This window comes from Mustelus asterias, unplaced genomic scaffold (assembly GCF_964213995.1).
Source record: "Mustelus asterias unplaced genomic scaffold, sMusAst1.hap1.1 HAP1_SCAFFOLD_1386, whole genome shotgun sequence".
Classification (NCBI taxonomy): domain Eukaryota; kingdom Metazoa; phylum Chordata; class Chondrichthyes; order Carcharhiniformes; family Triakidae; genus Mustelus; species Mustelus asterias.
This window is the reverse complement of record NW_027591331.1, coordinates 61,102-75,173: the sequence shown is the minus strand read 5'-3', so window position 1 is coordinate 75,173 and position 14,072 is coordinate 61,102.

Here is a 14,072-nt window from a genome sequence, read left to right as displayed (position 1 = left end):
TCTGCCAACCGTGCTTCTGTCCCGCCCCCGCATTCCATTGGACCTCCCGCCCGTCAATCAGCCGGTCCCCCCAATCTGCCCAATCGTGGACGACCTCTAAGCTCCCGCCTCCGTGTCCTATTGGACCAGGCACCCGTCAATCATCTGTCCCCCATCCAATCGCCAACCGCGGTCCGGATTATCTGTCCCGCCCCGAGGGTTTGTTGACCCCGCCCCCCGGCAATCAGCCATCTCCTCTCTCTCTCTCCAGCTCTGAGGAAGGACTGTCCCGACTGGAAACATTGGCTCTCTCTCCACAGATACTGTCAGACCGCCTGAGATTTCCCACCATGTTTTATTTCACATTCCCCTATGTTTGGCCTTTCCCCTGCTCAGGCTTGTCGTCATCGAACGCCCCTGGTCCCCCCGCCTCAGCATCCTATTGGCTCCGTCCCTTGTCACTCAGCCCTGTCTTCCCCCCGCGACCAATCACCTTCCACCTCCCGCCTCCACTCCCACATCCTATTGGACAAAGAACCTGTCAGTCAGTCATCCAACCCTCTGACCAATCAGCGGCGGGCCCCACCCCTCCATTGGCGCATCCCCCATTGGACCCGTGAGGCATCCGCCCCCCACTACGTCGTGGTGTCACCGCCAATCACTATCGAGCTCCCGCCCCTCGCCCCGGACCTAATTGGTCAATGCCCTGTCAATCAGCCGCCAACCTCCGCCGGTCAACCAATCAGCGAACACTACTCCCCGCCGTCCTCACAGCCCATTGGGCGGAGCGCCTGTCAATCATCCGCTCCCCGCCTCGCTGCCATTTATCCTCCCGCCCACTGCCCCAAACCCGTTTCCGATTGGTCAATCAGCGTCACGCCCTTGCGCCATTCTCGGACTCCATTGGACGACGCGCCTGTCAGTTATCCGCCCCCTTGTCCAGACGCCGCTCCCATTGGTTCAGGTCCCTGGCCTCCAGACTAATGTTTGATTGGACGTCCCCCCCTGTCAATCATCACCCTTTGGCCAATGGTTGTCCGGCAACATCCTTCATCCAAGATCCGATTGGACGGTGCCGCTGTCACGCATCCTTCTTTCCCCGCCCTCCTGTGACGTTGCCCTTTCCGATTGGGCTGAACTGGATGTCCATTACCCGGCCCGCTCCCGGGGGGGATGTCAATCATATCCCTTCCCGCCCATCTAAGCGGACCACCCGGCCCCGCCCTCCGGCCGCTCTCAAACCCCGGACGGGCCCATCCATCGGCCCGGCCTCGCATTCCGACTGGTCCTCGCCGCTGTCAATCACCGGAGGGTGGGTCGGGCGGACTCGCTCGGCCAATCAGGTTCCCCCGGCCGGTCTGACATCTCCACTCTGATTGGGCAGCGCAGCTGTCCATCACATCCCTACCGCACTAATCCGCCCTTCTGATTGGACCAGCCGTCCGTTGCCGCCCATCTCAAGCCTCAGCTCCATCCCGTCCCTCCGATTGGGTATTCCGCCTGCCAATCACAGTCCCCCCGCCAATCATGGCGCGCCCGGCACCTGTGTGTCACCGCCTACTTCCCGCGCGTGCGCCTCTTGGTGCTCCCCTCAGCCCGGGCTCCGATTGGACAGAATGTCTGTCAATCACCCTGGGTACCCGCCTCCTCGTCTTCCCGTTGGTCAGGCGCCGCCGTCAAGCAAAGGCGTTGGGATCCGCCCCTTTTCCCACGCAGCCGCCGCGCGCCCCAACGGAGCGCCGGTGTCCGATTGGACCAACCGCCCGTCAATCAGACGCCGGAAACGCTGTTGGAACAGCCCTCTCCCGACCTGTCAATCATCCTACCCGGTCCCCCAGCCTTGATTGGACGGTCCGGCTGTCAATCACCCACCGGAAAGGCACATGGACCCGCCCTCCTACCTGTCAATCATCCCCTCCATCTTGTGGGACATGAGGAGGTTCTTAAAGCAGAATCACACATAGAATAACTTATTTTTTTTTAAATAGAAATTTCACATCTGGGGAGTGCAAAACCTTTAAACATTGACATGTATCTGGCAGGGAGTCTTATTTTAAATTTCAATCTGACCTACAGAGGGCAATTGAGGAACCAGTGACCTTTTCACATTTAAAGGGGTAATGTCATTCTTATGAGCATATTTGGGTCTGGCTCAGGTTTATTACCTGTTTTCAGCTCTCTGACGGGGATTTAAAGCAGGAATTTCTGGAGCTGGGCTGGAAGCTGAGAGCCAAGACGAAACATGTGGTCATCTCTGGTACGTTGCCGGTACCACGTGATAGCGAGTTGAGGAACAGGGAGAGAGTGCAGTTAAATATGTGGTTGCAGGGATGGTGTAGGAGGGAGGGTTTCAGATACGTGGATAATTGGAACACGTTCTGGGGAAGGTGGGACCTGTACAAACAGGACGGGGTGCACCTGAACCAGAGGGGCACCAATATCCTGGGAGGGAAATTTGTTACGGCTCTTCAGGGGGGTTTAAACTAATTTGTCAGGGGAGTGGGAAAGGGAGTTGTAGTCCAGAAGTCAGTGAGGGTGGTGAGGTATTGGGGAAGGTATCAGGGTCAAGGGTGGGTACTGGTAGACAGGAAGGTGGGTTGAAGTGTGTCTACTTCAATGCAAGGAGCATCCGGAACAAGGTAGATGAACTTGGGGCGTGGATTGGTACTTGGGACTACGATGTTGTGGCCATTACGGAGACGTGGGTAGAACAAGGACAGGAATGGTTGTTGGACGTTCCGGGGTATAGATGTTTCACTAAGTGTAGGGAAGCTGGTAAAAGAGGTGGAGGAGTGGCATTGTTAATCAAGGATAGTTTAACAGCTGCGGAAAGGCACTTCGTGGGGGATCTGCACACTGAGGTAATATGGGCTGAAGTTAGAAATAGGAAAGGAGCGGTCACGTTGCTAGGAGTTTACTATAGGCCCCCAAATAGTAATAGAGATGTGGAGGATGAAATTGCTAAGCAGATTATGGATATGTGTGGGGGTCACAGGGTAGTTGTCATGGGGGACTTTAACTTTCCAAATATTGATTGGAACCTTTGTAGGTCAAATAGTTTGGATGGGGCAGTTTTTGTGCAGTGTGTGCGGGAGGGTTTCCTGACACAATATGTGGATGGGCCGACTAGAGGTGAGGCCACATTGGATTTGGTACTGGGAAATGAACCGGGCCAAGTGTTAGATTTGGTTGTGGGAGAGCAATTTGGAGATAGTGACCACAATTCGGTGTCTTTTGTTATTGCAATGGAGAGGGATAGGGCCGTACGGCAGGGCAAGGTTTACAATTGGGGGAGGGGTAATTATGATGCGATTAGGCAAGAATTAGGGGGCATAAGTTGGGAACAGAAACTGTCAGAGAAAGGAACTAATGAAAAGTGGAATTTTTTCAAGGAACAAATACTGGATGTCCTTGATAGGTATGTTCCTGTCAGGCAGGGAGGAAATGGCCGAGTGAGGGAACCATGGTTCACAAAAGAGGTGGAATGTCTTGTGAAAAGGAAGAGGGAAGCTTATGTAGGGATGAGGAAACAAGGTTCAGATGGCTCGATTGAGGGTTACAAGTTAGCAAGGAATGAGCTGAAAAAGGGGCTTAGGAGAGCTAGGAGGGGACATGAGAAGTCCTTGGCGGGTCGGATCAAGGAAAACCCCAAGGCTTTTTACTCTTATGTGAGGAATAAAAGAATGACCAGGGTGAGGTTAGGGCCGGTCAAGGACAGTAGTGGGAACTTGTGTATGGAGTCAGTAGAGATAGGCGAGGTGATGAATGAATACTTTTCTTCAGTGTTCACCAAGGAGAGGGGCCATGTTTTTGAGGAAGAGAAGGTGTTACAGGCTAATAGGCTGGAGGAAATAGATGTTCGGAGGGAGGATGTCTTGGCAGTTTTGAATAAACTGAAGGTCGATAAGTCCCCTGGGCCTGATGAAATGTATCCTAGGATTCTTTGGGAGGCAAGGGATGAGATTGCAGAGCCTTTGGCTTTGATCTTTGGGTCCTTGATGTCCACGGGGATGGTGCCAGAGGACTGGAGAATGGCGAATGTTGTTCCTCTGTTTAAGAAAGGGAATAGAAATGACCCTGGTAATTATAGACCGGTTAGTCTTACTTCGGTGGTTGGTAAATTGATGGAAAGGGTCCTTAGGGATGGGATTTACGACCATTTAGAAAGATGCGGATTAATCCGAGATAGTCAGCACGGATTCGTGAAGGGCAAGTCGTGCCTCACAAATTTGATAGAATTTTTTGAGGAGGTAACTAAGTGTGTTGATGAAGGTAGGGCAGTTGATGTCATATACATGGATTTTAGTAAGGCGTTTGATAAGGTCCCCCATGGTCGGCTTATGATGAAAGTGAGGAGGTGTGGGATAGAGGGAAAGTTGGCCGATTGGATAGGCAACTGGCTGTCTGACCGAAGACAGAGGGTGGTGGTCGATGGAAAATTTTCGGATTGGAGGCAGGTTGCTAGCGGTGTGCCGCAGGGATCAGTGCTTGGTCCTCTGCTCTTTGTGATTTTTATTAATGACTTAGAGGAGGGGGCTGAAGGGTGGATCAGTAAATTTGCTGATGACACCAAGATTGGTGGAGTAGTGGATGAGGTGGAGGGCTGTTGTAGGCTGCAAAGAGACATAGATAGGATGCAAAGCTGGGCTGAAAAATGGCAAATGGAGTTTAACCCTGATAAATGTGAGGTGATTCATTTTGGTAGGACTAATTTAAATGTGGATTACAGGGTCAAAGGTAGGGTTCTGAAGACTGTGGAGGAACAGAGAGATCTTGGGGTCCATATCCACAGATCTCTAAAGGTTGCCACTCAAGTGGATAGAGCTGTGAAGAAGGCCTATAGTGTGTTAGCTTTTATTAACAGGGGGTTGGAGTTTAAGAGCCGTGGGGTTATGCTGCAACTGTACAGGACCTTGGTGAGACCACATTTGGAATATTGTGTGCAGTTCTGGTCACCTCACTATAGGAAGGATGTGGAAGCGCTGGAAGGAGTGCAGAGGAGATTTACCAGGATGCTGCCTGGTTTGGAGGGTAGGTCATATGAGGAAAGGTTGAGGGAGCTAGGGCTGTTCTCTCTGGAGCGGAGGAGGCTGAGGGGAGACTTAATAGAGGTGTATAAAATGATGAAGGGGATAGATAGAGTGAACGTTCAAAGACTATTTCCTCGGGTGGATGGAGCTATTACAAGGGGGCATAACTATAGGGTTCGTGGTGGGAGATACAGGACGGATATCAGAGGTAGGTTCTTTACGCAGAGAGTGGTTGGGGTGTGGAATGGACTGCCTGCAGTGATAGTGGAGTCAGACACTTTAGAAACATTTAAGCGGTTATTGGATAGGCACATGGAGCACACCAGGATGATAGGGAGTGGGATAGCTTGATCTTGGTTTCAGATAAAGCTCGGCACAACATCGTGGGCCGAAGGGCCTGTTCTGTGCTGTACTGTTCTAAGAGATTTCAAGAGATTCAACTTCTTTATTAAACCACGGTTCCCTCACACGACCACTTCCTCCCTGCCTGACAGGTACATATTTATCAAGGACGCGTAGTAGCTGTTCCTTGAACAAGTTCCACATTTCAATTGTGCCCATCCCCTGCAGTTTCCTTCCCCAACCTATGCCAGCTAAATCTCGCCTAATCACATCATAATTTCCTTTCCCCCAGCTATAACTCTTGCCCTTCGGTATATACCTATTCCTTTCCATTGCTAAAGTAAACGTAACTGAATTGTGGTCACTTTCACCAAAGTGCTCCCCTACCTCCAAATCTAACACCTGGTCCTTACCCAGTACCAAATCCAATGTGGCCTCGCCTCTTGTTGGCCTATCTACATACTGTGTCAGGAAACCCTCCTGCACACATTGGACAAAAACTGACCCATCTAAAGTACTCGAACTATAGCTTTCCAGTCAATATTTGCCAAGTTAAAGTCCCCCATAACAACTACCCTGTTACTTTCGCTCCTATCCAGAATCATCTTTGCAATCCTTTCCTCTACATCTCTGGAACTTTTCGGAGGCCTATAGAAAACTCCCAACAGGGTGACCTCTCCTTTCCTGTTTCTAACCTCAGCCCATACTACCTCAGTAGACAAGTCCTCATCAAACGTCCTTTCTGCCACCGTAATACTGTCCTTGACTAACAATGCCACACCTCCACCTCTTTTAGAACCATAGAAAATTACAACTCAGAAACAGGCCTTTTGGCCCTTCTTGTCTGTGCCGAACCATTTTTCTGCCTAGTCCCACTGACCTGCACCTGGACCATATCCCTCCACACCCCTCTCATCCATGAACCCGTCCAAGTTTTTCTTAAATGTTAAAAGTGAGCCCGCATTTACCACTTTATCCGGCAGCTCATTCCACACTCCCACCACTCTCTGTGTGAAGAAGCCTCCACCTAATATTCCCTTTAAACTTTTCCCCCCTCACCCTTAACCCATGTCCTCTAGTTATTTTCTCCCCTAGCCTCAGTGGAAAAAGCCTGCTTGCATTCATTCTATCTATACCCATCATAATTTTATACACCTCTATCAAATCTCCCCTCATTCTTCTGCGCTCCAGGGAATAAAGTCCTAACCTATTCAACCTTTCTCTGTAACTCAGCTTCTCAAGTCCCGGCAACATCCTTGTAAACCTTGTCTGCACTCCTTCAACCTTATTTACATCCTTCCTGTAATTAGGTGACCAAAACTGCACACCATACTCTAAATTCGGCCTCACCAATGTCTTATACAACCTCACCATAACATTCCAACTCCTATATTATATAAGACCCTCGTCAGACCCCACTTGGAGTACTATGCTCAGTTCTGGTCGCCTCATTACAGGAAGGATGTGGAAAAGATTGAAAGGGTGCAGAGGAGATTTACAAGGATGTTGCCTGGATTGAGTGGCATGCCTTATGAGGATAGGTTGAGGGAGCTCGGTCTTTTCTCCTTGGAGAGACGTAGGATGAGAGGAGACCTAATAGAGGTATACAAGATGTTGAAAGGCATAGATCGGATGGACTCTCAGAGGCTTTTCCCCAGGGTGGAAATGTCTGCTACGAGAGGACACAGGTTTAAGGTGCTGGGGGGTAGGTACAGGGGAAATGTTAGGAGGAAGTTTTTCACACAGAGGGTGGTGGGCGAGTGGAATCGGCTGCCTTCAGTGGTGATGAAGGCAAACTCAGTAGGGATTTTTAAGAGACTCCTGGATGAGTACATGGGACTTAATAGGATGGAGGGTTATAGGTAGGCCTAGAAGGTAGGGATATGTTCGGCACAACTTGTGGGGCCGAAGGGCCTGTTTGTGCTGTAGTTTTTCTATGTTTCTATACTCAATACTTTGATTTATAAAGGCCAATGTACCAAAAGCACTCTTTACGACCCTATCCACCTGTGACGTCACTTTTAGGGAATTCTGTACCTGTATTCCCAGATCCCTCTGTTCAACTGCACTCTTCAGAGTCCTACCATTTACCCTGTACGTTCTACTTTGGTTTGCCCTTCCAAAGTGCAATACCTCACATTTGTCTGCATTAAATTCCATCTGCCATTTTTCAGCCCATTTTTCTAGTTGGTCCAAATCCCTCTGCAAGCTTTGAAAACCTTCCTCACTGTCCACTCCACCTCCAATCTTTGTATCATCAGCAAATTTGCTGATCCAATTTACCACATTATCATCCAGATCATTGATATAGATGACAAACAACAATGGACTCAACACCGATCCCTGCGGCACACCACTAGTCACAGGCCTCCACTCAGAGAAGCAATCCTCCACAACCACTCTCTGGCTTCTTCCATTGAGCCAATGTCTAATCCAATTTACTAGCTCCCCATGTATACCTAGCGACTGAACCTTCCTAACTAACCTCCCATGCAGGACTTGTCAAAGGCTTTACTGAAGTCCATGTAGACAACATCCACCGCATTCCCTTCATCCACTTTCCTGATAACCTCCTCGAAAAACTCTAATAGATTGAACAAAGAACAATACAGCACAATTCGGCCCTCCAAGCCTGCGCCGCTCATGTGCCCACTAGACCATTCTTTTGTATCCCTCTATTCCCAGTCTGATCATGTGGTTATCTAGATAAGTCTTAAACGATCCCAGTGTGCCCGCCTCAATCACCTTGCTTGGCAGTGCATTCCAGGCCCCACCACCCTCTGTGTAAAATACGTCCCCCTGACTGGTTAAACATGACCTACCATGCACAAAGCCAAGTTGACTCTCCCTAATAAGTCCCTATCTATCCAAATATTTGGAGATCCCATCTCTTAGTACTCCTTCCAATAATTTACCTACTACTGATGTCAAACTTACTGGTCTCCAATTTCCCACATTACTGTTTGAGCTTTTTTTAAACAACGGAACAACATGAGCTATCCTTTGAGGTAACTAGGTTTGTTGATGAAGGTAGGGCGGTTGATGTCATATACATGGATTTTAGTAAGGCGTTTGATAAGGTCCCCCATGGTCGGCTTATGATGAAAGTGAGGAGGTGTGGGATAGAGGGAAAGTTGGCCGATTGGATAGGTAACTGGCTATCTGATCGAAGACAGAGGGTGGTGGTGGATGGAAAATTTTCGGACTGGAGGCAGGTTGCTAGCGGAGTGCCGCAGGGATCGGTGCTTGGTCCTCTGCTCTTTGTGATTTTTATTAATGACTTAGAGGAGGGGGCTGAAGGGTGGATCAGTAAATTTGCTGATGACACCAAGATTGGTGGAGTAGTGGATGAGGTGGAGGGCTGTTGTAGGCTGCAAAGAGACATAGATAGGATGCAAAGCTGGGCTGAAAAATGGCAAATGGAGTTTAACCCTGATAAATGTGAGGTGATTCATTTTGGTAGGACAAATTTAAATGTGGATTACAGGGTCAAAGGTAGGGTTCTGAAGACTGTGGAGGAACAGAGAGATCTTGGGGTCCATATCCACAGATCTCTAAAGGTTGCCACTCAAGTGGATAGAGCTGTGAAGAAGGCATATAGTGTGTTAGCTTTTATTAACAGGGGGTTGGAGTTTAAGAGCCGTGGGGTTATGCTGCAACTGTACAGGACCTTGGTGAGACCGCATTTGGAATATTGCGTGCAGTTCTGGTCACCTCACTATAAGAAGGATGTGGAAGCGCTGGAAAGAGTGCAGAGGAGATTTACCAGGATGCTGCCTGGTTTGGAGTGTCGGTCTTATGAGGAAAGGTTGAGGGAGCTGGGGCTGTTCTCTCTGGAGCGGAGGAGATTGAGGGGAGACTTAATAGAGGTTTATAAAATGATGAAGGGGATAGATAGAGTGAACGTTCAAAGACTATTTCCTCGGGTGGATGGAGCTATTACAAGGGGGCATAACTATAGGGTTCATGGTGGGAGATATAGGAAGGATATCAGAGGTAGGTTCTTCACGCAGAGAGTGGTTGGGGTGTGGAATGGACTGCCTGCAGTGATAGTGGAGTCAGACACTTTAGGAACATTTAAGCGGTTATTGGATAGGCACATGGAGCACACCAGGATGGTAGGGAGTGGGATAGCTTGATCTTGGTTTCAGATGAAGGTCGGCACAACATCGTGGGCCGAAGGGCCTGTTCTGTGCTGTAATGTTCTATGTTCTATGTTCCAATCATCCGGCACCTCACCCGTGGATACCGACATTTTAAATATGTCTGCCAGGGCCCCTGCAATTTCAACACTCGTCTCCTTCAAGGTCCGCGGGAATACCCTGTCCGGTCCTGGGGATTTATCTACTCTGATTTGCCTCAAGACAGCAAGCACCTCCTCCCCTTTAATCTGTACAGGTTCCATGACCTCCCTACTTGTTTGCCTTATTTCCGTAGACTCCATGCCCGTTTCCTTAGTAAATTCGGATGCAAAAAACCCATTTAATATCTTCTCCATTTCTTTTGGTTCCATACATAGCCGACCACTCTGATCTTCAAGAGGACCAATTTTATCCCTTACTATCCTGTTGCTCTTAATATACCTGTAGAAGCTCTTAGGATTATCCTTCACCTTGTCTGCCAAAGCAACCTCATGTCTTCTTTTAGCCCTCCTGATTTCTTTCTTAAGAAGTTTCTTGCACTTTTTATACTCCTCAAGCATCTTATTTGCTCCCTGTTGCCTATACATGTCATATAACTCTCTCTTCTTCTTCTTTATCAGAGTTCCAATATCCCTTGAGAACCAAGGTTCCTTATTCTTATTCACTTTGCCTTTAATCCTGACAGGAACATACAAACTCTGCACTCTCAAAATTTCTCCTTTGAAGGCCTCCCACTTACCATTCACATCCTTGCCAGAGAACATAGAACATAGAACATAGAACATTACAGCGCAGAACAGGCCCTTCGGCCCACGATGTTGCACCGACCAGTTAAAAAAAAAACTGTGACCCTCCAACCTAAACCAATTTCTTTTCGTCCATGAACCTATCTACGGATCTCTTAAACGCCCCCAAACTAGGCGCATTTACTACTGATGCTGGCAGGGCATTCCAATCCCTCACCACCCTCTGGGTAAAGAACCTACCCCTGACATCGGTTCTATAACTACCCCCCCTCAATTTAAAGCCACGCCCCCTCGTGCTGGATTTCTCCATCAGAGGAAAAAGGCTATCACTATCCATCCTATCTAAACCTCTAATCATCTTATATGTTTCAATAAGATCCCCTCTTAGCCGCCGCCTTTCCAGCGAAAACAATCCCAAATCCCTCAGCCTCTCCTCATAGGATCTCCCCTCCATACCAGGCAACATCCTGGTTTTTTTTTTTTTTAATAAATTTTTAAAAATTCTTTGTATTTCTTTACCAAAACACAATCAAAACAGGATTCACCGTTATATTTTGGTAAAATCTACTCGAATACACTTTGAAACAAGAGTACAACAAAATAGAATATACTTCAAATGTTGAAACTGTACAAACATTTTCAGTCAGAACACTGGTAATCTCCCTAATCAATCATCAAGGAGGGAGTTTCAATACCAGAATCCAGTTTTAAAAAGCAGGGGGTTCTGAAGGGTTTAACATCTTGTTTTGGTCCATTGTTTCCGGTTTAAATACTACTGAACAGTGCCTACTGATGAAATCCAATGATACCAGGGTACGAGGGGGCTGGTTACCAGGTTCGTACTGAAGTGCAATGGCGAAACATTAACCTAACTTTGCTCTGGCAATTAACCATGTGTGGTACCCGCCAAGTCTTCGTGGCCAGGCTAAATAATTGAACTAGCCAATACCGTAATATCCCCCGTCAAATGCAACAGAGTTCACCATCACTGTAAACAGAAATTGATTTTTTTTTAAATGGATGGATGGAACAAAAAGGATGTTAATTATAATTTCTTGTAACAAGTTTCCTTCTCAAAAACGTTGGGTTCTAATGGCTTGCTTGTCCCAATCCACACTTTTTAGATCCTTTCTCAGTTCTTCAAATTTGGCCTTTTTCCAGTTTAGAACGTCAACCCGAGGACCAGATCTATCTTTATCCATGATCAAGTTGAAACTATGATCACTGGATCCAAAGTGTTCCCCAACACACACTTCCGTCACTTGTCCTAACTCGTTTCCTAACAGGAGATCTAATATTGGGCGGCACGGTAGCACAGTGGTTAGCACTGCTGCTTCACAGCTCCAGGGATCTGGGTTCGATTCCCAGCTCGGGTCACTGTTTGTGTGGAGTCTGTACATTCTCCTCGCATTTGCGTGGGTTTCCTCCGGGTGCTCCGGTTTCCCCCCACAGTCCAAAGATGTGCGGGTTAGGTTGATTGGCCAGGTTAAAAATTGCCCCTTAGAGTCCTGGGATGCGTAGGTTAGAGGGATTAGTGGGTAAAATATGTGGGGGTAGGGCCTGGGTGGGATTGTGGTCGGTGCAGACTCGATGGGCCGAATGGCCTCCTTCCGCACTGTAGGGTTTCTATGATTGCATCCTGTCTAGTTGGTACCTCTATATATTGATTTAGAAAATTTTCCTGAACATATTTCAAACTCTAACCCGTCTAGACCTTTAACAGTTTGCGAGTCCCAATCTATATGTGGAAAATTAAAATCCCCTACTATCACAACTTTATGTTTCCTGCAGTTGTCTGCTATCTCTCTGCAGATTTGCTCCTCCAATTCTCGCTGACTATTGGGTGGTCTATAATAGAACCCCATTAATGTGGTCACACCTTTCCCGTTTCTCAGCTCCACCCATATGGCCTTGGTAGACAACCCCTCCAATCTGTCCTGCCTGAGCACTGCTGTAACATTTTTCCTGACGAGCAATGCCACCCCCCCACCCTCTGGCTCGATCACGTCTGAAACATCAGAGGCGAGGGAAGAGATTGCAGAGCCTCTGGCGATGATCTTTGCGTCATCGATGGAGACGGGAGAGGTGCCGGAGGATTGCGGATGTGGTTCCTATTTTCAATAAGGGGAATAGGGATAGCCCAGGTAATTACCGACCCGTGAGTCTAACCTCAGTGGTTGGTAAACTGATGGAGAAGATCCTGAGGGACAGGATACATGAGCATTTAGAGAGGTTTAGTATGCTCAGGAATACTCAGCATGGCTTTGTCAAGGGCAGATCGTGCCTCACGAGCCTGGTGGAGTTCTTCGAAAATGTGACTAAACACATTGACGAAGGGAAAGCGGTAGATGTGGTTTTTAGCAAGGTGTTCGATAAGGTTCCCCATGCAAGGCTTCTGGAAAAAGTGAGGGGGCATGGGATCCAAGGGGCTGCTGCCCGGTGGATCCAGAACTGACTTGCCCAAAGGAGGCAGAGAGTGGGTATAGATGGGTCCTTTTCTAAATGGAGGTCGGTCACCAGTGGTGTGCCCCAGGGATCTGTTCTGGGACCCTTGCTGTTTGTCATTTTCATAAATGACCTGGATGAGGAAGTGGAGGGATGGGTTGGTAAGTTTGCCGATGACACGAAGGTTGGTGGGGTTGTGGATAGTCTGAAGGGATGTCAGAAGTTACAGAGGGACATAGATAGGATGCAAGATTGGGTGGACAAGTGGCAGATGGACTTCAACCCAGATAAATGCGTCGTGGTCCATTTTGGCAGGTCAAATGGGATGAAGGAGTACAATATAAAGGGAAAGACTCTTAGTACGGTAGAGGATCAGAAGGACCATGGGGTCCGGGTCCATTAGACTGTAAAAATCGGCCCCGCAGGTGGAGGAGGTGGTTAAGGCGGCGTATGGTGTGCTGGCCTTTATCAATCGAGGGATTGAGTTTAGGAGTCCGGGGATAATGATGCAGCTTTATAAGACCCTCGTCAGACTCCACTTGGAGTACTGTGCTCAGTTCTGGTCGCCTCATTACAGGAAGGATGTGGAAAAGATTGAAAGGGTGCAGAGGAGATTTACAAGGATGTTGCCTGGATTGAGTGGCACGCCTTATGAGGATAGGCTGAGGGGGCTCGGTCTTTTCTCCTTGGAGAGACGAAGGATGAGAGGAGACCTAATAGAGGTATACAAGATGTTGAGAGGCATAGATCGGGTGGACTCTCAGAGGCTTTTTCCCAGGGTGGAAATGGCTGCTATGAGAGGACACAGGTTTAAGGTGCTGGGGGGTAGGTACAGGGGAAATTTTTCACAGAGGGTGGTGGGCGAGTGGAATCGGCTGCCGTCAGTGGTGGTGGAGGCGAACTCAATAGGGTCTTTTAAGAGACTCCTGGATGAGTACATGGAGCTTAATAGGAAGGTCGAGATGGTAGGGATGTGATCGGCACAACTTAGAATCTTAGAAACCCTACAGCACAGAAAGAGGCCATTCGGCCCATCGAGTCTGCACCGACCACAATCCCACCCAGGCCTTACCCCCATATCCCTACATCTTTTACCCACTAATCCCTCTAACCTACGCATCCCAGGACACTAAGGGGCAATTTTAGCATGGCCAATCAACCTAACCCGCACATCTTTGGACTGTGGGCCGAAGGGCCTGTGTGTGCTGTAGTTTTTCTTTGTTCTATGTTCTAACCCTGGAACATTGAGCTGCCAGTCCTGCCCCTCCTGTAGCCAAGTTTCACTAATGGCTATAATGTCATAATTCCATGTGTCAATCCACGCCCTCAGCTCATCTGCCTTCCCCACAATACTCCTGGCATTGAAACACCTCAGAAGATTATTACCA